This window comes from Onychomys torridus, chromosome 2 (assembly GCF_903995425.1).
Source record: "Onychomys torridus chromosome 2, mOncTor1.1, whole genome shotgun sequence".
Lineage (NCBI taxonomy): Eukaryota > Metazoa > Chordata > Mammalia > Rodentia > Cricetidae > Onychomys > Onychomys torridus.
The window spans coordinates 108,478,539-108,506,180 of NC_050444.1; the positions used below are offsets into that span (position 1 = coordinate 108,478,539).

Consider the following 27,642-nt stretch of genomic DNA (forward strand, 5'->3'; position numbering starts at 1 on the left):
ATTAATATTCAGAAGGCTGAAATACAGGTTTATTCATATGTATTTCTTCCCTTAAGTGAAAGTGGGGTTACTCGCTTGCCTCGAGTTATAAGGAGAAACAATAGCCACCTAACTTAGTTTGTTTCCAGATGGAATTTTTCAGCTTTGACAGATAGCCTCAACTTCCTAGAGAGAACATACATTTCTTGCATAATCTATCTTCTCTCAAAAATTATGTTACCTGTTTTATTTGCTGCTAGTGCTGTCTTTGATAGTGTAAAAGAAGGGCAGCATTGGTGAGAATTAAAGATTGCAGGAGGGTGGGAGGTTAGAAGGGAAAGAGAAAGGTGGTCTGAGAGCAAATGACTTGGAAGTGGAAAGTGAATCAGTGTTCCTTGAGAGTGTCCTTGAGTTTGATAAATGATTAATGGCAGAGAACTGAGGACCTGTTTATCTCCCATTTAACCGGTGTAACAGTGTCTAGGTTATATTACTTTGCATAACAATAACTGGCATTGCGAAAAGGGGCCTGAATCCTATATGTATAATTACCATTTATAATTGTCATTTGGTAGTTCCCACCCCCTGCTTTTTATATAACAATAGCTCCTTGGAGCTTAATTTCAACTTAAAACTATTATCTAGTCTCAAGCAAAACTACAGGCAAATTTAAGAAAACAAAAAACAGTAGCTTGAGGAAATGAAACCAAGAGGCTAAATATAAGAAAGACTGCATCCCTATTTACAATAGAAGTCTGAATAACAGGAGCCTGGGTCTCCTGCCATATACCTTCAATGCCTCCTCTCATCTACCAGTTCAGTGCAAGCAAAGAAATATCATTTAGGCAAAAGTATACTACTGTTTGATTTATCCAGAACTGTATATGAAATGAACTATATTTTTCCTTATGACCATGCTCACACTTTGATACTGCATTATTTGTGTATGTTCATATAATTGTAGCACTTTGAAGAAAATTCTTTCCTTTGTAAATATGTAAATTCCTTTTTATAGGTAGAAACTAGCAAAGATATTACATAGAAAATAGTAAAACTGTTCATTCAAACACAAAAATACTAAATTCTGTGGATTCAATACATATGCTTTTTCTCTGGTTGGCAAAGGAGGAAATATATTCAAACTATAGTTATATTCAACATGTTGTCTATTCTCTGTAGACAACACAGACTTGGATTACTCAGGAAGTTGAAAATATCTTAAAACAGTAATTTACTCCTTAAATATGACAGTTGTTAAATTTTAAAACTTTTAAATAAACAACATTTTCTAACTTTTAAAAATAAAACTAAATGGCAGCTGCTTTAATACAAGTGATATCCGATGTAGACTTTACTTTGAAATTCACGTCATACCCTAAAACATTACAGTCACTGTACTTCTAGCAATTAATGAAGACTATATGCAAGCATCCTATCTAAATTAAGCACAAAGTGTAATCAATCCCTCTTGATTCACAGTGAAGAAAAAGAATTATCCTTAGTGCCTGAACTTCCATTAGATGAACAGATTTTTCAAGATCTTCAAATTCTGATTAAGTCATGCTAGCTCTGACACTCTCTCCAAAGACTCAGCACTGTTTTGACTTGAGGCAGAAAGGAGAGAGTTTGGGGAGCTGCTAGAGGCATGGAGAAAAGTTGGATGTTGCTAAAATTGCAAAGTAATGCCTTTTGGGGCTGAAAATTAAAGAATTCAATTGGCTATTTTACTGAAGTTTTCTCAGAAAATAATATGCCCCTCACAGGAATACTTACAGCTGTTGTGGACAATGTTGTTTAAGATAAATAACTTCTGTATACAAGCCCTTCTACAGGAGGAGAAAGGGTGACTTGAGTATAATCAAAGGCTCTGCAAACTCTTTGTAACTTTTTAAAACAGTAAGTAAATAAAAAGGTTTGACTATGTATATTAATTACCATTTGCCTTGTCTTGGAAATTATAAATAGTTTACCCTCTCAAATGAACTAAAATACTGCTTTTTTGATTGTTGAGCTTTGGAGAGGTTTTATGTTCATAATGGAAAAAATGCTATTTAAATCCTTCATAAGAAATATTGTTATTATATAACCTGCCCGCTACCTTTTTTACCTTTCTTTCTTAAAGGAGTATTTCAGCTTTTTTTTTTTTTTCATTGTTTGGAAAACAGGAAAAGTTGTGGAAATATTGGACACTACTCTGAGTTTAGGTCCTGAGAGCCCACAGGAGAATGAGGCAGGAAATAGCACCATGGACAGAGACTAGCTTAGCGGCCAGGGTGAAGTTTGCAGAGCAAGATTGGTATAGTATTTTCTGTTCCTCTCCTTGAGACTCGGTAAGAGCACTTTGGGGAAACCTTTTATTCTATGGATTCGAGGCAGAGACTGCCCACCGTAGGAACAGGTTTTTTCGGAATTAGGCTCGATTTTGTTAGGATTCGGTCATGGTAACAAACCCAAGAGTTAGAGCCTGAATGTGTGGCATCTTCCTCCATTATGCCCACCCCCCAATCCCTGACCTGGAGGAGCATGCCTTTCATCATGGTGTCCTTGCAAATAAATGCAAATCTCGGTGATCTCTGAAAAGTCTGGCAAGCCTACTCCAGAGTTTCTCATTCTGAAAATGTCCAGTGGGAATGGCAGCATGAGCTCATCCTTGACTCCCCTAGTCCTTTTCTGGGGTGTTTTTACTCCCGGGAAAAGAGGGAATGTCTTTCACCCTTTAAGGTGAGTACCTCAGGACTGTTTTGCAAAGGACCCTTTATATTGCAAATGCTCTAGCAGTGACAGTGTCTAGTAAGACATACTGCAAGATCACGAACAGCCTTTTCTTGTCTCTAAACTCCTCTTCCAGGGGAAGGGCTACAACACAAAATATACTCTCGAGGGGAATTCCTCCGGTTCCTGTTCCTGTGAAATATATATATATATATTCATACTAGTTTCCAGTAAATCTTGGGAGATGACCCTACATTGTGACCCCGCTTGTCTCCCTCTTCTCCTGGGAAAATTTTTGCATGAGTCAAGTTCTTGTTTAAGCCCTTCTTTGCCTGCCGATTTCAGAAAAAGATCTGTCGCACCTGCCCCACTGTGTTTTAGCCTGTGATCAAATATCATTTACGAAACGCTCCCACGAATATCTTCAAATTTTCTTGCGTCAGTTACTCAGGAGGAACTTTTAGGAGGATAACTCGTATCTCTGTTAGCGTAAAGAGGAGCTTCCAGGCAATCAGGCAAGGGTTAAAAAAGAAAAAAGAAAAAACTGGAGGTGATACAGGGCAAATCAGAGCCTCGTGTCCGTTTCTTTCAGGGATGCTAACAGCCTTCTCTAAGCTTCCTCCTGCAGCCGATACAGCTCATGCAAAATTAATACAAGTAATTAAAAATAGCAGTTTCCAAAGTTAAAGGAAACCATCTGTCTCAGATGGTAGCAATCAGTCTTTTCGCCCGCCCCTTTACCCGGACCTGGGAAGAAACGGTTTCTCTGCTTCCGATGCTCAGAGGCTCTTTCTTATATTGAAGATTTATGTTTCCACTTGTGTGTGATCCACGTCTAATTTGAAATAATAAAGCCGGGCTGACCAACCAGTCAATCACAGCCATCAACTGCGCCGGGCGAGCGCCCTGCCCCCAGCTCCCTGAGGTCTCCAACTCTTTTCCTCTCCCTCCAGGCTCTCCCTTCCCATTCCCTCCTTTTTCCATCCCTCCTCTTCTCTCTCATACACACTCACATTTTTGCCCCACGTGTGTTCAGATCAACCCTTGCCCTACAGTGCAAGCGACAGCACCGGGGCACGGTGACAAAGGCGGGATTTGTATCTGAAGACTGAGGCCCGGGGAGACCGCGGCTAGTGAAACAGCTGTCTTATCAGCCCGCTGCAGAGATGGAGATGGCTGGAGAGGTCCTCAACAGATAATCGCTTGAATAGGTTTGCAAAGCGCCAAACTTCACGCTTGATAAGCCCAGCCCAATGTAGAGGGCAGCCTGGATCCTGCTCCATTCTGTTTCATCTGGGCTGTGAATTAAGAAATTGAAATTCAGGTGGCAGAGGCAGTCGGCTGCTGATAGACTCTGAAAGCAAACTGACATTAAAATGCTTTCAGCAGGCAGAGAGGGGGCGCCTGCAGTGGGACTTAGTGTTTTGTTTTGTTGTTTATATGGTATAGGGGGCAGTGGAAGGGAAAAGTCCAACAGGTTTTAAATTTATCGGGGAAAGGGATGCCAGGGATGCCATGTGAGTAGTGGGAAAGGGACTCTGTTCAGGCATAAAGTTGGTGAGACAGAGCTTAAGTAACAAATGAATCCAACCTGATATGAAAGGGCACTCTAGCTCAGAGCAGAGGGCAGAGGGCAGAGGAACTGGCTTCCAAATAGGCTCCAAAATCTTCCTTCCTCTGTAAGAAAAACACATAAACCCAGATACAAGACTTCCCAAAGCCAGGCGATAACCTGGCCTTTGGTCTCTAAGTGAAGTGGCCTCCTTCCTGCTCCCTGAAAGGGCCTACCTTTTAGAGTAGCTTGAGAAACCATCAACCACTGTAAAGAATCCACTTAGTTGTCTGTAGAAATGACAGTTGTATTTCAGCTCCTCCCCTTACACAGCTCATTACAATAGTATAATTGAGGAAACTCGTTCAAGGTATGTGTTGTAACAGATTCAGATTTTCACACAGCAGGTTGTATTTCTACACTCCTCTGCTTTCTTGTTACCCTCGCCATTTAATATGCATAAGGACCAACATATAACCCCTGATGTATTGTCTTGATTCTCTAACAGCCTGGCACTGGACTTTATGCTCTGTTTAAGTGGCTTAACTGTAAGTCGACCAGGGTATCCAGTTATGATGTGTACAAGAGGGTATATTTTCCACAATATTCATACTCTGTCATAGACACATCATAAAAAGTACCTTCAAGCAACAACACATAGCTGATCCAGATTCAGAAAATCAGTCTGCTTGTATTTTGTGTAATTCTCAAATTGAGATCAATGCTAGAGTGCACATGAGTAAAAACATAAAGCATGTTTTAATCACTTTGAAGTGAGGAAAAACAGGTAAATTTGTTAGAAAAAGCAATAGGAAAAAAAACCTTAAGATTCTATCACATTTTGATAATTATTAAACGCTTTTTCCCATATGAAAAAGAGTTCTTTTAAAATTTGAAATGATCTGATTGCTCACCATTAGTGATAAACAAATAAATACAGTATCAGACATGAGATTTCAAAGACATTGCTGTTGAACGACTATATGAAAATCCTTTATATCATGTAACACAGAGAACAGATGGTTAGGTTTTTCTTTTTTTTAAAAAAAACCAAGTGTGTGCATGAATGATTAAAGGATTAATATCACTATGAGGTTAAATATAATCATTGAGTATCCTATAGTGAGACAGAAATCTGTAGTTATATAAATAATTCTTTTTGGCATTATTTTTTTCTATAATGTTATAGAAGTTTAAATAATGGCAACTGTATAAGCATGTTAAGGAAAATTCTTTTTATAAATTCCTGCATTTCCATACTATAGTATTATCTTCAATATCCATATGAACAAGATATTTACCTACATATCACAAAAAGACAATTTTGAATTATCAGGTTCAATGAGCAATTAAGGTATGGGTTCTATTTTTGTTTCTCTTAAGCAAATTGAAAATATATACATATAAATATATTTACATATATACATATAAACAATGGTTTAAACCGTTGTTTATTAATATAGGTAGAACTTCTTAAAGATACAAATTTATATCAAAGCTAAAAGATGCATTCCAAATTTGTGAGGTGAAAGACATTTCATGAATTTAAATTATTATAACATTTCAAAACTAAAAGATAACCTTGATTTTTTTCATTGAATAGAGAACTGTTTGGGTGTTGAAATTAATATGAAAGCCACTCCTATCTCCATTTCGCCACTAATTAATAATATATACATGTGTGGGTATTGTTTATGAAGGACTAAGCAGTTCATTATCAGTGGTGAAAACTAGCAAAATAGTCAAGATTATAAAATGTATTTTTTAAGGATTTTCTAGAATCAGTTATCTGCAGGAAACAAAAAATGATGAATGGTTAAGGTAGAGAGTCTTTCTGTGACCCCAGACACAGAACTGCTGGAAGATTTTAAAATACCCAAAAGTTGTAATACTTTTGTTTGTAACTGATTATGAATCTGTTACCAAAAATATCAGACAGAGCTATTACAGCTTGCCGGTTATAGCATGTATCCTCATGCCAACTAAGTGACAGTCCATCTAGTCCCTAAATATTTACCCCTCCTCTTTGACAAAAGGCTCCTTTCAGTTTGATTCAGGCATCTTTAAGTGTCCATCATGTCCCAGAATAACAAAACAGGGTTACAGACTCTAAGTGTTTAATGGAAATCAGATTAATCTTTTTAGAAAACCCTAGTAAAAGAGAAAAATTAAGAAATCTAAATAGCTCAGTAAATGTGTTATATAAAGCATATTCACAGTATGCCTGCCTCTGCTGTTACTGCTGTTTAGTCTTCTGAATGTGTGTGCACTGTAACTTTTTTATTACCTGACTGTCGACATTTTCTCCTTGAAATAGGTATCATAATAGCACCCTTTTTGGAGCTATCATTTTGCAAACTGTTAAGAGCTTGAGCCATGGCTTCAGCACACATCCACTTGTTCCTGACTCTGCCTGATAGAATCTTGCTTCGACTTAACACCTTTAAGCCTTGGTTTCCTGATCTATTAAGCATTGATAGTGATGATCAATTTAATATCACTATGAGGTTAAATATAGTCATGAGCATCAAAAAATCAAAATTCCTGCATAAGAAGAAGTGGTCAAAACATAGTAACTACAATCATGGGCACTTTTATTTTCATAAAGCCAGAATTAGAATTCCTGCCTTGCATATGGCTCTTAAATATTTTTCATTTGCTCTCATTAATATCCTACCTGATACTATGATAAATATATTCTCATATTTCTAATTGTAACCAAGTTTTACAGTCCCCAGAAGGCATAAAAACATTCTGTCTGCCCTGTTATGTGACTCCAATATATTTCCCAATACAATTTCATGATTCCCCCATAAAAAGTTGTGGGTCTTCAAAAAGGAACTGAGTCTGAGATCCCATTTGACTGATATAATAATAAAAACACCTTAGATTTTTATAGTACCTTTTATCACAAAAAGCTCAATGCACTTTTACATATTTATCATGGTAACCCCTGGAGGTGAGAGGGATATAAATTATGTCTCATTTTCAGGAGCACAGCAGAGGGATGAGGAATTTAGGTAACATTTCTAAGGTTAATAGAAACAGAGAGCAGGTTTCCCGAATGCTGATGTTCCTACAACCTGTTCCCTCTTTGGCATTAATTATGGCTATTGTTACTTTAGTTATGCTCAAATGTTAGTGTTTGCTATTCAGTATAGCTTATAATTCAGTTAATTACTTGATGGAATCACAGTTAATCAAATATAGAACACTGAAGTTTAACCAAATTAAGATATTTTGATTTAATGTTGAAACACTTGATTATTCAATTACACACACACACACACACACACACACACACACACACACACACACACACAATCTATGCTCATTTCCTATTATTTGCTAATTCCAAAACATGATTTGAAAAGTTACTATTTATGGCATGAAAAGAAATTGGTTCCAGTGTCCTTATCCTAGCCTGTCTCTAGGCTTATTCTCCCTTTCCACGTGTATTTTTATATGCCATTATATTTTTCCCATTTACATGGACTAATAGGAATTTCTAGTTTAGTATACAATGTCTTAGGTTGCCGGTGTTTGAAAAAAAAACTATCAAAGTGGAGAATTAATATCCAGTTGACATCATAAAACAGACTATTAGAAGAACAATAAAACTGGCTTACAGTTTATAGCATTGCAGTTTTCTCCAGGATTACTTTGCTATGAATTGATAAAGATATAGCTACAGATGTGGCTTTTAAGCCATTAATTAAAAGGAAACAAAATTTTGCAGCCTGATAAAAAGAATGAATGTACAGTTTTCGAGATCTTACTTCATTGTATGTCACAGTGGAAAGCAGATGCAACATTTTTTCATTTTAACCTTCAGTAGGTATCTGATCTCTCATAATTTGATAGGACTGACCCACTCAAGATCAAGCCTAGTCATGTGACTACCAGATTTCCTGAGGAAGTGTAATTCGAACAAGGAAGAAATGTACATGCATATACACAGTGAGCTAGAACTCTTGCTTCCTGCTCTTTCACACCAATTCCTCTTAACTATTAATGTTGCTATGATTAAATTTTTTTGAAAATCTACTTTTTTTGATCGAGCAACATTTTGAAGCCAAGGATACTGTTGTAATAGAAGTAAAATCTCATTTCCTTGTTCACTGTCATCCTGGCATTAGAAATTAGAGGCTATGATTGCTTAAGATATCAGATATTATACACAAAAGTTGGAAATTATAACATAGATGAATGAGGTACAGACTGTTTAAGCTGTTTGAGTAACAAATAGACATTTCCTTGAATTATTTTGACATAATTTACTGTGAGATTTTTTTTTTCTCTTGCTGGTATTTATGGATTCCTTGTGCAGACAATAAAAAGAAAAGCCTTTCTTTTATGTCAACGCTCATTATTTAACTCATAGAACACTGGTGTTTTCTGGAATACTAATATTTCCTAGATGCAAAATGAATACTAAAAGAGGCGAGCCTCTGTTTTAATCATATCAAAAGGATTCATGAAAGTTTGTGTCTCTTTATAAGGTCTGTATAAAGAAGGCAATAGTAATACATATTGCAGTGCTCAGCTTCAATCGGAAGGCTCTTTATACAAATCTACTCTGTGTGTGCAAAGGATGGGATGGGGAGTGTTCTTCAGGACAAATAGACGTTTCAGAGCTAAGAATCACAGCACTGTGGTGAAGAGCAGGCTACCAGCTACAGTGGATGCAGTGGGCTGGAAGGTCTGTACAGCTGTAAGGTTGGTTTAGTATGCTTGCTTAAGTTATCAGGCTGGCCTTGAAAACCAACTAAGGGACATACAGATATAAAAGTACCAGGACAAATTACATATCATTGACTAATGTAAATTTGGGAACTGCTGAGCAGTACGGGTCTGGAAAACACAGGAATGAGACCTACAATATAGACTGAATTTTGTCTCTATTCAAAACTTCTTCAGATGAAGTGGAAAGACCAGCGAATAACAGGGAGCAAGAAGAGACTGGCAGACATTGAAGAGAGGTGCTTGACACTAATAAGAATGAAAATATTCTGATGGTCAAAATATGTCTACTTAGAACTGGGAAAGTGACAGGATTCTGAACAAAGAATATGTTTGCAACAGGGAGCCAAAGGCGGTTGTTTGAAAGAGAAATGGAGCCAGGGCCTGTGAGGCTGATAACCTCCTTCGCTTTGGATGTCCCTAAAACACTTTTGTGCCTATGGAGGGCATTAAAAACCCTGCTATAAAGACACAGATTGTGCTGTTCACCAAAAATTCCTTGACTTAGAGACAGGAGACATGAGTCCTAGCACTGCTTTTCCCACTAACTGGCTGCTTCCCTTCAGCAAGTCCTTTCATTTAAACCTCATGACTCCCACTCGAACTTAGTAATAATGAGAAGGATAGCATTAAGCTATGAACTAGGCAGCTTTCTAATTCGGGAATCATCACAGAACTCTTAAGTTAAACAGTTTGCCCAAGATATACAAGTAGAAACTGACAGTCTCTAGAATCTAAGTCCTTCCCCACTGTTTGGTACAACACCCCAACTGTACCTTTTAGATACAAAATCCAACATCTCTAAAGATAGCACAAATTACAGGTGATGTAACACTTGAATAAGAACAAATTATAAGGAATAGATAATTAACATGAACAGACAAAACTTTCATATCAAAAGTAATTATATTCATATGTCTTATATGATAATTTGTCTATAGATGAGAAACAAAATTGATAATTGCTTTTTTAAAGTGATTCAGAGAAAATATTAGAATTTTTGAAACGAGAAGCTGCCCTAGGATATTCTCAACCTTAGGTAAATTGTTTAAGAATTTGAAGATTGTGATTTAGTTTTTGTGTATTTTGAGGAATTTTCTCCCTAATTGTATAGTTTATAGCTATAAAGCCATTGACAGGATGGTATATACTTACTATTTAAATATATATGAGGATTTTCCTGAAGTTATTAAATTTTATACAGAGGATGTTCACTGAAACATTAAACAGAAGCTAATTTGAGCAAAAAGGTACTAGATTTACAGTTAATTCCTTTACTACATTTTCTGCATTATTGCCTTTGTGAAAATTCTAAACAGTCATTATCTTTTCCAGAGGAGACAGACAGCTTGGGGTTTCGACAGGAAGAAACTAAAAGTATCCAGCTCAGGCTTCTGCCCTTCCAGCCACCAGGTGGGGGCAGCTGCTATATATGGAGTGGTAAGGTCCAGTACTGTCCTTTAGGACTTGGATTTGGAGACGGGTCAGACCTGCATCCCCGAGCTTTATAAGCAAATACCATTTACCGACAAAATCAAATATTTAAAATTAATGAGAAACAAATATGACAGAGCAATATAACCATAATATAAGAAAGTGTCCTCCCAGTTTCTTAAGACTACAGCACATATAATTATCCTGCCCAGTTAGAATTTACTGATACTAACCGGAAAAAGAAAATTGGCTGTTTCCCTCACTTACTACCTATCTAAATTATAACCAAGGGAAATGTCTTTCCTCGTTAATTAATCATTTCTTTTATCCATTATGTCCTTCCCTACCACAGGTAAAGAATTTTCATAAAACAAACCTTTGCCACCTAGAAAAAAAAATCCTTAAAATGACTTGCTTATATTTCTGTGGCACGTAAGTAAGTGAGAACCATAATCCAGTAAGTAATTATAATGAGATTGAACAAAAACTGGCTTGCTGACAGGTACCATTTAGTGAATTGCTATTTCAATGCCCTAAACAGTCACCCAAGTTAATTCAATTTTCATATTGTTTAGTTTTTTGCCTTCAAAATCACTCTTCAGAGAATGGCTCACAGTCTATCTCTGTGGGATGATGCAGTTCTTTGATGGCAGTCTCTGCCTTCCCTCTTCTTCCGTTGCACTATTTGGAAGCATTCTAAAACTATGGCAGGGTTCTGAACACAAGCAACATGCAGGTGCTATGGATCTTAAAGGAATTTTGACTAAATCTGTAGCATTGTTAAGACTGGGGGAAAGATACCGAGAAACAATTCCTAATGAGAGAAGCATTTCTGTAATATGATCTACTTTAAAGTGCCCAGTCACTATCCTTTAAGCTTTATGAACTACATCTGTATTAGTTTTTAGATCTGGATTCTATTTTTAAAACCCTGCTTGTCAGCGCAGAGGACAGCGAGTGCCACAGCCTTCACTCATGCTCTTGTTGGACTCAAAGCGCGGTCTTGAATCATTTTAAACCAAACAGGACTGCAGCAATCAATTCTTATCCAACTTATTGGGCATGAGTTAAAGCCAATTAAAAAACCATTTTCAGTGCAATTCAAGGGGAAAAAATGTATAAACTCATGAAAAACAAATTTCGGTCCTAGACATGAGTCATCACTATTTAAAATACTGCTGTCATCCCTTCATCAGAAAGAAAACGTTGTGCAGTCCACTCTGGAAACTGCATCTACCAGAAACGATTTTAGATAATTGTTAATATTTTCATGAGGAGCTGACCTGGAAGAAAGCTCATGCGCTTCCAGCCTTGCGTCCTATCTGAGTGAAGTCTGCAGTGAAATTACAGAAGTTTCTTGAATTTGTGAATTAAGAGCTAAGAAGTGACCTTTATACAGAGAAAGCAAAACATTTTACTTATAATTGTAAAGTACCCTTTACCTACTAGACCGTGTCGCCTTTCATAGGAATATAGTGGCTTTCTTTCAAGGCTATAAAATGAGACAATCCTTATCCAATCTGGATACTCTTGGGATAATCAAAACAGCAAAATTGAAGCTCCTGGGTGGGAAATTGTAGCTATAAACCAGAGCCATACATTTTCCATCTGTATATTAAAAAGGCTTTTGAAGTTCAGGGTTGTGGAAGTTGAGTGTTCAAAAAGACCTGAATTCTGGTCCTGCATTTTCCCAAGTATGAGTTTAGGCAAGTCATTTGGACGTTCTAAGCCTCAGTTTTGTTGTTAGTAAAATAGGTACTGAAAATAAGAGCCACTATTTTACACATGCAGTGAGCATGGAAATGTAAAAAGTCCTTGTTCCCTAGCCAGGTGTGGTGGCACACACCTTTAATCCCAGGATTTGGGAAGCAGAGCCAGGCCAATCTCTCAGTTGGAGGCCAGACTGGTCTATAGAGTGAGCAAGTTCCAGGACAGCCAGAGAAACCGAGTCTCAAAATTAAAAAAAAAAAAAAAGAAAGAAAGAAAGAAAAAAGTCTTAGGAGAGTACCTGGCACGGCACCACCCAAGTCTGTGCTTCTGTGCCTCTTTCTACCTGAGGATGGGCTTTTCTTGTTCCTGGTCTTGCCTCTAGGAAATTGCACTTGGCAATTGTGAGGTGAGTTCTAAGCACAGGTGTTTATTTAAAAAACAAAAACTCCATGGAGGATTTGGATAAAACATTAGTTTAGAGCAAAAACACAGAATTTTATAAATCAGTACAGATGTCATGTTCTTGGTCCCTTATTGTGGCATTTGTAAACTGTTGCTTGAACTATTTTGGCTCTGTTCTCTCCATGATGCTATTACTGATGCTGAAGGATATTTAAGTTGGTATATATTAGAATTTTATTTATATCACCTGGATATATGGAATAAGCACCATTTCCTGCCAGTAAAATGAAAGAACAGATATGAGAAATGACCCTGGGAAGTTACAGAATCAATCCTGGCCAAGACATATTTTAGTGTCAGCCATGTTTGTAGCTTTACTTTTATTTAATAAATACAAGCAGATGAGTCAACACTACCAAATTATTTTTTCAGGCTCTTATTTTTCTGTCCAAGTTAGTTTATTTAGTTCATTTTTAACTGTTCTACTTCAAGATATGTTCTTCTCAGTGTTAGAGGTAAAGGTGCCACACAGTTAAGAAAAGCAACCACTAAAGAAATGTATAAAGGCACATACTCACATGTACACACACAAGGTATGCTGGCCTGACATGAATATCCTACAGGTTACTTGTGATTCACAGTGACTGCCTATTAACCACAACAAGACTATCCTTAACACTTTTTCATTAATGGAGAAATGAATTTATTAGATTAACAACTTGTCTGTCATCTTGGAAGGAAGGGAGATATTTTTCTAGTAGACTTTGGACTTTAACAATGTTAATAAAGGGGATAAACAAATCCTAAGGAGAAGAAAGGATACTCAGGTTCCAGAAGTAAGGAGAGAAGCTGAAGAGGAGATGAGAAAACCTCCTATTTTTGTCAGGGCTCATCTGGGTACAGCTGGAACATTCTCAGACTCAAGCCTTTTAAAGCAGAGTGATACATATCTTGGCATACCCAGGCATAGGAATTCAGGAAAATTCCAGGGTGGTTACACTATCAAACAGTTTTTAATTCAGAATTTCTAGAGAGCAGGCCATTGATATACTATCCCTGGATTTAAGGATGCAAATTGCATAGATTACCTAGGAGCTCACTGTGAAAATACTTATTCCCTGAGGGCAATCTACCTTCAGGCTTTAGAAATGACTCTGCAGTCTAGATATAATTCAGCATCGTGCATTGACAAGCTGTTGTAGATCAAGGAGATGCTGACTAAGTTGTAGATGAGAGGCGTAGCTAGGCCCATATTCCAGTTCTTATATATAAAGTGAAAGTGTTTCCACGTTACCAGCAGCGAGTTGTTTTCTCCCATATGGAAGCCTGAACAGGGGTAGACTCTGACACTCTGTTGTCCCTGGGTTAGAGTTCAGGACACCATCTATACCACTGGTGAGCAGCCAGTCAAATGTATGGTCAGAAGCACTGTCCAATGCCACCCGACTCCTAGCCACCCTAGGACTGCAGAGCAGATAAATCATAGCCACAGTGTCTTCTTCCCTCCTGAAGTAACCACCCTCCCTGAATGACAGCCTGTACTGGCCTAGTCAGATCTGGAAGCTCATTATAAGGATTCCTTGCAAGATCTTTGAGGCCAGGCTCAGGACTTGGCAGCCTCTTAGAAATTGCCAAATTCATTTTTTTTTTTTTTTTTGCACATTCTATAGGATTATTTTCTTCCTATTTAAAATGCATTTTAGGTCTTTCTCCCTGGGTAGTAAATAGATAACTCCATTTTGAACACAGTGGAAGAAGAGCAAGTGAGGAGGAGTTCAGAAGAGCTGTCACTGCAGTACTCTTTAATGTATCCACTAGAGGACTCCTCGGGCTCTCTGTGGCCTCTGGCACTGGATGCTTAACTACCTCTTGAGTTGAGCCACTGGCTACATATCAGTGATAGAAGGAAAACATTCCCCCTACTTTTAACACCTCCTGCTAGTTCAATAAAACGATGTTTAAATAACTGAACTGGCTTCAATGAACTGTACTTGCCATTTTTTCCTGCTTCTTAGCTAGATAAAATGGAGATAATTGTGAAGTGGATGAGCAGGTTTAATGAAAGCCAGTTTCTTTTGGTACACTCCTGAGGCAGCAATCATCATCTGTTTGGCTTTTGAAGAGCAACAATTATAATCACTTAAACCCCCAAGGGGAACAAAAATAGAATTTACATTAGCATATAAAATATACAGCTGGATTGGGCAAGCCTACAAAATTCTGGGGAAATCATTCTAATCTGAATGCTATTCAAGCTCATAAGTAAAATGAGTTCAAGAGTATTTTACATACTTCCTTCCTATAAAATAATACATATAACAATGTTGAGAGGAGTTTCCTAAAAATGAACACAGGGAAATAAATAAAAAGAAAATGGTTGCCAGGAGAGAATCCCAGAAGGAAGGGCTACACTGTGGTATGGGAGTATCAGAAGAGCAACTGTGTGATGCTATGCATACAAAGTCTTAGTCTGAAAGGTTTTCACAGTAAAGCTGCATACTGCAAGCTTCAGAAATAAACAAGATGGTTTGAACTTGACCAACAGTGAAAATTAATCACAAATAAGGAAACTTTCACATTAGCCATGCTTCCTTCCTCTCAGGCAGATATGCAACAATACAAAGAAACTGAAATCACCTTAAAACATTTTGAGATCAATGGCTCTCAGATAACCTCTTTATTACATCCCCTTCCTCACCATATCCAGTTCAGCACTTACATTATTTAATTACCTTTGCTTGTGAGAACCTTGTACAGTTTGCAAGATCTCTCTCTCTCTCTCTTTTTTTTTTTTTTAAGTATAGAAGAATAAAAATGGAGCTTGTGCCGGATCCATTATGCCACCAGCAACAAAACACTAACATAATCAATATATTAAAGGCTTTTCTGGCTGTGCACATTTGTCAAAGGCAGTGTGTCTGAGGAATTACACTAATGAATCTTGGAACAGTCAGCATCCTATGCAGGAAGCTCACTCTCTCTCATCATAAGTGCATATCTATGTAAAAACAAGAGAAATATATACTTCCATCTTTCTGCATGTCATTTGAAAACTCATTATTCTATTTTTTTTAATGGAAAGAAAGCACAAAGTCCATATACAAAACCAATAAGCTAGAGTAATGCCCAGTCTAGGCATCCCGGTGGACCCACCCTCTCTCTCCCTAAGGGAACTTTGTACATACTTCTGACACTGTTGGTCTCATTACATTTAAACATTAAGAGACATATCTACCTCAGATATGGGATATACAATACTTGGCAACATCATTCTGTTTTCCAGCAGGGAATTCCCATGGACGCTCTAGAATTACACTTAACTAGACAATACACAGTGATATTTGTAGAGTGAAGTCTTTCGTCCATCTCTATTATCAGATGCAGTGGCCTCAAATGTGGCCTTGACAGTAACAATCAAACCTATCTTGAGTGCAGTCAGTGTCACAAAATCAGATTCAATGCTGATAGATTAAGCCCTGAGAAATTAGAAATGCAAGCCTAAATTTCTACAGCATTCATAGCTCTCATTATCTTTATAAAGGATAATGGTAATTTTTAAGATCGTATTAAATATTTATAATATTAATCAGCTCTTTAAACTACTTTTCTGGAAACATTCAAAAAGTTGGGTTCTTTCTTGTTAATAGAAGTGATCTCCAGTCTTATTAACTTTATAATCTCTATTTTAAGGAATTTGGACCATTGCCATTGCCTTCTCAAGCTTTCCCAAAGTCTGTCAAGGGTAGTGGCATCTATTTGCATTATATTGTGAGTGCCTGGAAAAACTTTAATGTTCTCAGATGTACTAAAAGTCCGCAACATGTAAGTCCTCTAACACAATGTAAATGGTTTCATATTCAGAGACTCTATAGGGATAACTGGAGAGCTAGAAGATCTCAGGACCAAGATAGAACTTTAAGGGACTTTTGACTTTTTTCTCCCTACTTCAAAGATACTTAATATTTTTCCCACTAATGTTTTAAAGACATTATAAATTTGTATGAAGTTGTAAAATGTAGTAATGGAGAGGTTAAAAAAAAGTAGTCCCCATACACTTACACTAAAATAGTCCAAGTCTTTAGTTAATAGTAATTATATTAAATAGTCTTATTATTTAATAAAATTCATTTTCATAGTATCTATTATCCCTTAAGTTTAAAGCTGACAAAAAAGCTTTAACATCTTAATTTTCCTCTTTTGCTACACATTGCTATAATGACAGCCTTTTATATCTACAGCTATATTTATTATTTATATGGTTATATTTTGCATTTTGATGAATTTGAGTGGAAAGAAAAATCTGTCTAGACAGTGTTTTTATTTTAGTACATAATAATATAAATTTCCAAATTATGGCTATGATAGAAAAGTCATGAAAACATTCTAACATTAAAAAGAGGCTAAACTTCATTGAGATTTTTTTTTAATATGTGCAAACAGTCAATTTAATTTCTTGGGGGTAAAATTTGACCAGTTTTTTCAGATTCGTGCTCCAGGGTCAAAATGTAAAAAGACTGACTTTTAAATGTTATTCACATTCAAGTCTCACAAGTCTCCCCTCTATGATATGCTTCCTTAAAGTTCAAAATTATGACTTGAAAAACATCTAATGGTATTTTCATGGAAATAGTTTAAATGTGGTAAATCTAGATGATTCTATTTTAAAAGACTTGGAAATTTAAAAGATGGACTTGTCATTTTTTAAAGAAAGTTTTTGCACTTAACAAGATCATTAATATAAACTCTGTATGTATGTGTATAATTTTAAACATTTTTGGTTTTTTTTTTAGACACAGTATCACTATGTCATCCAGATTGGCCTTGAACCTATGATCCTTCTGCCTCTATTCTCAAAATGGTTGGGATTACATGTAGGTGCCAGTATACCCAGATTCAACTGCTTTAAAAACTTATTTCCTTGTGTATTTATTATTGTGTGTGTGTGTGTACACAGGATGTAGGGTACACCTGTGGAGGTTAATAGACAACTGTGGAGTCTGGTTTCTTCTCCTTGCACCTTTACATGAGTTCCAGGGATCAAACTGCTTTCACTGCAAGCACCTTTACTAGATGAGACATTTTGCTGACCCTCTCATGGTTTGTTCTGTTTTTCATGTTTGTGTTTTGTTTTGTCTCGTTTTCGTTTAAGACAAGGTTTTGCCACGTAGCCTTGGCTGTCCTGGAATTTGCTCTATAGAACAGGCTGGTCTTCAAGTCATAGAGCTCCACCTGCCTCTGCCTCCTGGGTGCTGGGATTAAAGTTGTGCACCACCACTGCCTGGCTATGCTTTATTTTTATTTTTTTAATATACACCCTACACAAGTAACACAAGTTTAAAAGGAGTAAATATTTACACAAACAAGCCAGGATCTCATCTATTACATAAAGTCACCAGACTTATTCTGGATGCCTTCCCTCCTCTTCAAGTAAAAGTCAAGTACTGAGCAGCTTCCTGCTAGCTGTAATGATATCCTTAAACATAGTTCCATATGGGCACTAAATATATTTCCATATAGGCAGTATGAAAATTAGGGAAACTTGCCTGAATTATTTTGATAAAAGCTAAATACCCCTCACTTTCACCAATCTAACCATATAAACAACAAACCCAGGCAGATGGAATATATATGGACCAAAGACTAATTTTAAAAGAGCACTTAAAATGTAAAGGCTGTTCTCTCAGTGTCTATTAGAGACTCTCCCATCATGGAGGGCCCTTGTGTGTTGGGAGGGGGGAGATTGAGGCAGGGTCATACACTGTAGCTCAGGCTGGCTTGAACTCAATGTACTTCTCTGACTTCAGCTGCCTAAATGCTTAGGGCTGTAAAAGCCATCAGGTCTGGCTAACAATCTATCACCCCTTTATGTTTAAAAAAGGAATCCTAGAATAGGGTTCCATTTAAACTTTTAACTTTTTGTGTAACTTTCAGCTTTTAGGTTTCTTTTGGTTCACCAGATGAGGACAATGTATAACATGGAGCTCCCTGACTCACTGAGAGTTAAGGCAGACACCCCCAATGTCAAGGTAGATGCTAATGTAGAAAGTATGCCACAGAAAAGATAATCATTAATCTACTACTGATAAAAATCACATAGGATTTTATTACTTTAGAAAATACTATTAAAATCTGATTTTCAGGTCTTTTAAAATAAAATTTAAATCCTGTTTAAGTTGCTAGCAAAACAAAACATCCTACATTTTTAGTTTTAGGTTCCAATTTAAGGAAAATTGGGTTTTCAGTTATATTTTCCTTTTATTTAAGTAGGAATTGTGGAAATTTATTTTAAAATACTTTACCATTATAATTGAGTTATTGTTTTCCCTTTTGTCAGTTTGTTTGTTTGGAGAACAGGACAAAAAATACAACAAATTCTCCATAATTAATACCCCTGAGAAGAAATAACCAATCAAATAACCAATCCAGGTTACCGAATCTAAAACCAACTGGAAGATGTAGTTGGAAATATTTTAAAGTTTTTTTTTTTTATTTCTGAAAAAAAAGTTCTTGTTATGCAAACACATAAATTATCAGGTAGTCAGAATTTATGGAGATTGTGTGGGTTTTATTTATGACTTTTAGGTCTAGTAGACTATTTCATATTTTTCCTGTTATTTGATTCACAATTTGTTTCCTGTTGGACCTAAGTTTATAGTGTGACAGATTTTGATTCAAACCTTCTCTTGTGTTTTATGACCTATCTGACCCTAAATACTCAAGTTCTAGGCCACATAAACCTACTACTCAGTGTTTTGAACATTAACTGAGATCATATATACAAATCACTCACCCATATGACTGGATCCTGACTACTAAACTGATAATGTTAATTAGTAAATTCTCAGCTACTTTAGATTACATAGTTGATATATGATACATATTGAATTTAATGCTAACAATAAATAAATATTGCTTTTGTACCTTAAAAAATGTTAATGTTGGAGTCCAAGAGATGGCTCAGTGGATAAAGGTGCATGCAGTGAAACCTGACTGCATGAGTTCTATTCCCAGAGCCCACATAGTGGAAGGAGAGAACTGACTCCTGAAAGCTGTCCTTCCACATCCACATGTGCACCATATCATTCTCCTATGTGCTCATATACACAGATGCACACACCAATAAATAAATGTTTAAAAACATTAGTGTTGTTGGAGAAATAGCGAAGTGGTGGAACTCTTGCCCAGCATGCATGAGTTCTTAGGTTTACTCCCCAGCACTGGGACAATGACAACATCACTTCAGTGAGTCCTACCTGACTTTCTTGCTCCTAGGTACATTCCATATATTGTACAAGAACTCAGATCGTCGATGTATTTGACATACCAAGAGATAATCACCCCCATCTCTAATTATGTACGTCTTACTTACTTCTTAGTATGTGAATAATTGCTCAAAATAACCATATTCTAGGAAACAATGACTATATGTCAGACTTAAAAACATTTAAGAATTTTCTTTCTGGGACTAAAGAGGTGGCTCAGAAGTGATGAGCACTTGTGGCTCTTGCACAGGACTGGGGTTCAGTTCCCAGCAACAACATGATGATTCAAAACCATCCATAACTACATTTCCAGGAGATCCAACACCCTCTTACGACCTCTGTGGGCACCAGTCACAAATGTGGACTACACACATGTATGCAGGGAAAACATTCACATTCATAAAATAAACAAATCTAAAAAAGAAAAAAAAAAAAGGATTTTCTGCTTATGAGCATGATAGTTTAAAATGTATTTTGATAGACTAAGGTTGAGGGACATTATCAGAATATGGTCTCTATGTACCTGCTATGCTAAGAATGCCTAAGAAAAGCATTTATATTTTATGTCTAAAATATTTATTTAATTATTTTTATTTTATTTTAGAAAAAAATAAGTTATACTATTACATTCTGCTATGAAGAAATTTCCATGTTTACTTAGCAGCCTAAACATTGGCAGGGAATTGCAGAATTATTGAGGATAAATATCAGAAATGATTTGTTCCCCAACTTTTTGAACTAATACTTTTTTTGAGTGTCTTCAACTGAAACAGTATTTTCAATGTGTAGGTGGGAAACTACAGTAAAATCAGCTGTAGGCTGATTTGAGATGCAATATGGTTAAAAGAACTCTTAATTAAGGATATTTTTCTAAATTAAAGTGTCAAACTAATCTATTTTTATTATGTACAGGAGACATATTTAATTACAATTATCTATACAGAGGAAAATAATATTCTTACTTTAATATTGTGTATATACATACATTCAATACACTTATTTAAAATCCCCAGATGATGCTAATATAATTTGAGATTAATCACATAGTTAAATACCCAAGGAAATGGAGTATTAAGGGCCAAAACAAATTCGTCTGTAGAATAATGCTAGTTGGCTGTTTATAGTCTAAGAGTATTGCTGTCTATCTGTCTCTAAGAACACTGCTAGCTGTCTGTCTCTTAAGAACACTGCTAGCTGGCTATGGCCCAGCACCAGCTGCACAGAAAAGCAAGCTTCCCTCTTGAGGTCCTGCTACTCCAAACATTTTTTTTTTTTTTTTATAATACTGAACTTTAAACTTCTAAGACTTTCCCCCCACATATTTTACAGAACTGATTTTTTTTATTTATTTTTTATTTTTTTATTTTATTTTATTTATTTTTTGTGAGTTTGTAAGCTCTAACTGAAAACAGTAGCTTGGAAAGCTGAGTATGGAGCTCTTTCCTGTGAAAGTTACTGGGAAATTACAGGAACTTTGTGTAGAATTTAACAAAAAGTTATTTGTTAAAATAGTAATTAAAGACATGTGTACAAAGTATTCATCTGTACCATAAAACACTCTTAAGGTATTTCTTCAAGTTTCTAGGTTCACAGAGAGTTTATAATTACTGGAAAAAAATCAATTTAGAATACATCTTGAGAATCATAGGAATGCAATCACATCAACACACATAGAAATTAAAGTTTAGAGGCTCAACAAAACAAGAACTAATTCCTTTCAAGGGGCATTTTTTGTTTCTATCACATCATTCAGATTTGAAAACTCAGATGGCCTTCCTTTATCAGTGTGTAGGTCTATTACAATATAGGGCATCTCAGTCATTTCTATGACAAGAGCCCTAATTCAGTCAAAAAGCAATTGGCTCCACAAAATAATAATAATAATAATAATAATAATAATAATAATAATAATAACAATGGATCAAGACTACTGAGCACTAATACTTCGTTCCCATATGAGAAGATCTGGCCAGAATTTAGAATTCTACGGAGCAGAAGTTGAGTCCTTCACTCAACTTAGAATTGTTAACTTGGCCATATTGGATAACTGTTCTCAAAAAACGAATGATAAGGAGATGAAACTGAGGAATATACTTCCACTTTAAAATAAACAAAAGCGACACAGAGAGGCTGTGGAAAGGGTCTGTCCATTTTCCCATTAAAGGGGGTGGGACGGAAGGTGTAAGCAAGGCCTTCCTCAGCCTTTCAAGTCCACAACTTTCCATAGGCATGATTTGGTTCTCAATTCAGTATCTAAAATTCCACTAAGAATGATGGCCTCTAATGTTGCTACCTGAGGAAGAACAGAGGAACAGGGGGTGGTGGGGGGGGGGGGAGGGGCGACTGAGGTAGCCTCAGGGGCTGAGCGAGACCCTATTGTTCTTTTTCTGTTAGGGAAGGCCCTGAGAACTCTGAAGTTCAGGAAGTCGGAGCTTCAGGGTTCTTCTGAGAACAGACAACATCCTAGTTCCAGGGGGACCCCCATCCCCTACTGACTGTCAACTCTCACCCACTTTAAATGCATCAAGTCCGTTTCCAACCCAATACTATCAAATAAAGCACAATACTTGTCTGTTGACCAGTTCCAGGAGAGAGAAAGAAAAAAAAAACAAATAAACAAATCAGAATAGTGGGTTTTGTTTGTCCGTTTAATCACCCCCTCTTCCCAGCCCCCAACCCTTTGTGTGTGAATCCTTTTACACCACCCACAGACAGAGCATACCAGAAGAATGATAATTTTTGGTTTAAAAGTTCACTTACCACAGCAACCTCATATTGCTTTGTCATGTTTTTTGCACTTAATTTTTCAAAACTGCTTTTGCTGGGCGCAGAACTGGGAAGGCAGGACTAAGGTGATCTCTAGTAATCACAACAACAACAAAAAAAGAAAGAGCATTCACCAATCAGAATTACATTTAAATGCACAATCAAAGCCCTGAGCAAGAGGCAGGGTTCAGACCACACCAGTGGGGAGGAGGAGGGGGTGGGAAAACCAAGCTAACAAAAGGTAAGAGGAAGAGTTGAGAGGTTGGAGAGGAAATTGATCCTAGCCGCCTTTTGACCGAGGACTGGCTTCAAACCGCCAGCACCACCCCCGCCCCTAGCACCCCCTCGATTACCCGAGCGACCGCTCTCGCCTCCAGCCAGTTCAAGTGCACAACAGGAAAGCCCCATCTAAGTTCACCAACCCTGCTACGGTCTTCCAAAGCCTGGCGGGTTCCTTCAGGAAAACACTTCCAGAGTCATCCATCCACTTGAGGTTTGGGGGCTTAGCGGCTGCTGAAGCCCAGGCTGCTTGTGGCAGCTGCTAGAATCCTTGTAGTCTTGCTCTGGTCTCGACCGCGCTGCACAATAGCCCCGGCTGGGTGCACCTCATTAAGCCAGCCTGAGAGCCCCAGGAACAGGGCAAGCAGTGAGACAGCGAGGCCCCTTTGTAATGACTGTGATAGATGCAACCGAAGGGTGGGGTCTGGGTGGGTCAAAACTGTTAATGACAGTATGTATCATTCTGTCTGTCCTGGAGATAGAAGCCCCTGCGCTCGCTCTCGCTCTCTCTCTCCACACACACACACACACACACACACACACACACACACACACACACACATACACACACACACACACTCACACACACACTACTCCCTCTTAATCCAACTCCCGATAAGGCATTCTCTGCAGTCAGCGTTCAGTTCAAAGAAGTAGGGAAACCATTGAGTCATTTTCAGCGCAACGCATAATGAAGAGCGAACCGATCCAAACACTACTAAGGAGATCCCAAAACTGAAAGGAGGGGGGGGGGCGAGGGGCTGAGGGGTGGGGGGCTGCTAGGGGAAACGCCAGGAGTTAGTGAGCCAATCTTTGCACCTGTCCTCGCAGCGCACGGCTGACTCCGCGCGCCTCCGGGAGACGCCGGCCGGAGCTGGCTGCGCGCGGCGGAACTCAGGCACCCCGGCCCCCTGGAGGCGAGCCGGTGCACAGAAGCTGCTCCTGCACGTCTGCTCCCCAACCGCCGATCCCCCTGGGGGCGCCCACGCCGGCTGCGCGGGAGTGCGTCCAGGGGCGCTGCCCCAGCCCGCAGGTGTGCTTCGGACACTCTTGCCAGGTGCAGACGCGCCGCGGGCCAGTCTGGAGCCTCCCATCTGCCCCCGCCACGCGGTAAACATCCCCAGCAGCTGGTATTTCTTCTCTTCCTTCTTGCAGTTTTGTTAATGGTCCCAAAGACCCAGTTCGCAGACCCAGGTTGTCACTTACTGGAAAGTCATACCGAGACTTTGATTTTCCTTGTGTGAACAGACAGACTTCTGTTTTACACTCAACTTTCCATTTCTAACTTACAGTGAAGGCGCATGCTCTTGATGAGGCGTCAAAGCACCTTCCAAGCACCTTGAGCACCTTCTGCAGAACCGCATAGAGAGAGAATCTATTCCCGGTTATTAGCGTTTAGGGAGCCGCCACTTCTCTGAGCAAAAGACTTCCTTGTTTTTATCACCGATGCCTTAACAGCCAAGAGAAAGGCAAGAAGCTGAGAGAAAACAGCATGTATGGCTAATGAAGAGGCTCCCCTTTTCTTTATGTCAGCTATTTATTAATCACTTAAATTTTGTGCACATGGGTTTTTCGGTCGGCTCTAAACCACGGGAAAATCATTGAAAATTCTACACCACTCTTTAAAAAGCCCCTGATCCACGCAGAAAGAGACATAATAGCAGTTAAACGCTTTCAACATAAACTTAAAAACAAACAAACTTTGTTTGAAACAAACTCCCTATGTAGTTTAGGTGAGTCTTAGACTCAATCTGTACTCCAGGCTGGCCTCAAATTTGTAATTCTCCTGTCTCTGCCTCTTGATTACAAATGCATACCACCCACCACTCCAGCTATGAAACCACCTTTAAAACAACGGAAAGAAGAAATCTTGTCAAACTTCCAGGAAAGGTGGGTAATAACTGCATGTAGTTCCCTTAGGTCCTATCTCTGTAAGACCATAAAGTCTTCCTTTTTAAAATCATCCATTCTTTCATTCATTGGCAAGGGCTCACATGGCTCAGGTTGGCTCAAACTCACCTGAATCTTCTGCCTCTCAAATTCTGGAATTACAGGCATGCATCCAATTCTAACATCCAGCCCCTCCTCCTCTTGGATACCAATTGCTTTCACTTTTTTTTTTCCTTCCAGTCATTTGCTTTCAAACTAATGCCAGACTTTGGAATTTCCAATAATTAAATATAGTGACAGGAACATAGAAGTGGTGGGCTGGGGAGGGACAAGAAGATCGTGATAATTATTGAGAAATAAAAACAAATTGCCCAATTAATTTATTGATTAACAGTAACACAAACTTAATAAAGCTTGCCTAGAAGAAATCCTTAGAGATATACCTTAGTGAATAAGAATTATATGGAATTAGTAAAGTAATTATATTTATGTAAATTGCTCTTTTCTCTATCTTAAAGGCATGTTCTCATGGAGCCCAAGCTGGTCTTGAACCCCAGATCTTCTTGCCTCAACCTTCCAAGTGCTTAGACTTCAGGTTTGTGCCACCTGAATTGCCAATTAAAAAAAAAAAGAAGATTGATTTAATTTGTAGTGTGTGTGTGTGTGTGTGTGTGTGTGTGTGTGTGTGCGCGCGCGCGTGGACTTACAGGTGGTTGTGAGTGCCCCCACCCCCAACCATGAATGCCCTGAAACAGAACCAGGGACCTCTACAAAAAGAGCTAGCCCTCTTAACTTCCAAGCCATCTTTCTACCCCTAACTTGCTCCTCTTAAGAGCATATGCAAATTCTTGTTTTCATACATTTCCTCTTGCATTGTTGTAGTGTTTATTTGCATCTATTTATAAAATAGTTGAGAGTGAACCTGGGAAATGGATGTATGTTACTACTTGCAAGCATAAGAACAGCAGTGGAGGGGGATTACAGGAGCCAGAGGGGTCAAGGACACCACCAGAACACTGCCTACAGGATCAACTAAGCAGGGCTCATAGGGCATCACAGAGACTGACCCCACAGACTGGGTCTGAGCTAGGTCCACATAGGTCACGGGTGTGTAGTTGGTGTTCTTGTGGGACTCCTAACAGTGGGAGTGGAGGTGTCTCTGACTTTTTGTTGCCTGCTCTTGGGACCTTTTTCTTCCTACTGGGTTGCCTCATCCAGTCTTGATATGAGGGTTTGTGCCTAGTCTTATTGTAACTTGTTATAGAATGTTCAGTTGATATCTCTGGGAGGCCTGCTCTTTTTTTTTTTTTTTCCTCCTGGAAATGGAGGAGTTGTGGCTCTGGGGGAGAAGGGGAGGGAGACTGGGGTGTGTGTGTGTATGAAGGAAGGGGAAAAGCGGTAGGGATCAATATGTGAGAGAAGAATAAAAGAAAAAAAAATAATCAAAAAGGTTTGTTATTAGCAAAGGTCTCCATTTCCTTGAAACCTACTTAGGAAAGATACTAAATATGTTTTCTTGGACCATAGTCTCCTGAAGGAAAAACTACAAGGACACTTTTGGAACATTTACCATCAACTGACTGGGCAACTGGTTTTTGTTGTTCATTCTGCAATTGACTTTTCAAGAGTGTTGAAGACCTCCTGGAAAATGCTATCTTTGTTAAAGTTCATTTGTTTGATCTCCCTTCCTAACTCTGAAAGTCTAGAATCTTGGTGATTAAGAGAGAGAAAAGAGCTGGTGTGGTGGTGCATGCCTTTAATCTCAGCACTTTAATCTCAGACTTGGGCAGGCAGACCTCTGTGAGTTTGAGGCCAGCCTGGTCTACATGGTGAGTTCCAGGACGGACCGCCAGGGCTACATAGAGAAACCTTGTCTCAAAAAACCAAGAGGAGGAGAGGGAGACAGAGAGAGACTATAAAAGCAAGGATCACAAATGACTGGGAGAACGGTTTGTTTGTTTGTTTGTTTTGATATTTTGACTAGTAGACTATAAAAATGAACAATGAATTTAGAACTTTTATCAAATAATTTTAAATGTGGTTTTCAAAAAAAGAAACCCCACTGGATCTACATACTAAATGTGTTAACTTTGTGAAATTTCAGGTCACACCTGGGAGAAGTTAACACAGTTGGAGAGTATTAAGGTTTTTGAACTCACTCCACAGAGGGTGAGCATAATGTGAATGTAACTGTACTTTATTTGCAAGAATTATACATCTGAATGTAAACTGAAATTTTTCCAGGCAGTAAAAGTGATATCAAGCCTGAGGAAAAACCAGATACATTAAAACAGATAATAATAATTAAAAAAAAAAATGCTACAATCCTGTGAAGTTGTTTATCCTAGCAAAAGATGGGGCTTATTCTATAATATCTATATGGTGGTATTACAACAACTTTGAAAAGAAGCTATTTAATACCTGAACAAGGCCATGTGCCTTATTTTCTGTTTTTACTAACATGAATAGTGCGATTTATTTAAGACTCTTCTCTATCTATGGCAGGGAAAAACAGAAGGCAAACTAGTTTCCTTGGCATACATCAAGGGCTACATCATGATCAATAAAAGCAAGTCAAGTCTGGAACATAAATAGGCTAGGTATTAAGTGAGTAATTCACTGTCTATAAATCTCTCACCAATAGGGGAATGTTGGGAGTCTTGAGAGAGCTTTGGTGACTAATGGAATGGAGTGGTTAATCCCAAGCGACCTTGTTTGTCTCCAAGTAAGGACAGGATCAGTGTGTAAGGATGTAAAGACAGGCCTGCTTGCTGCCTCTGGGGAGCTCAAAGCTCAGCCCTGGAGAAAGCACTTGTTTGCATGCTGTTATGTTTATCTACCCACGTTAGCACTGTTTCTTGAGTCCTATAGAAACCGATGCCAGTGCTTGTGAGCTGGGTTCCTTGAGCAATT

General features: G+C 38.1%; 1 protein-coding gene across 3 annotated transcripts in view; it reads right to left on the reverse strand.

Annotated features, from left to right (window-relative positions):
• Nucleotides 1-22,653, reverse strand: part of Elavl2 (ELAV like RNA binding protein 2) — a 156,675-nt gene extending 134,022 nt beyond the window's left edge. For all 3 annotated transcript variants that reach the window (XM_036178820.1, XM_036178815.1, XM_036178808.1), the window contains exon 1: nt 22,555-22,653. The gene's annotated coding sequence lies outside the window, so the exon portion shown is untranslated. The remainder of the gene's footprint in view (nt 1-22,554) is intronic.
• Nucleotides 22,654-27,642: the final 4,989 nt, after the last annotated feature.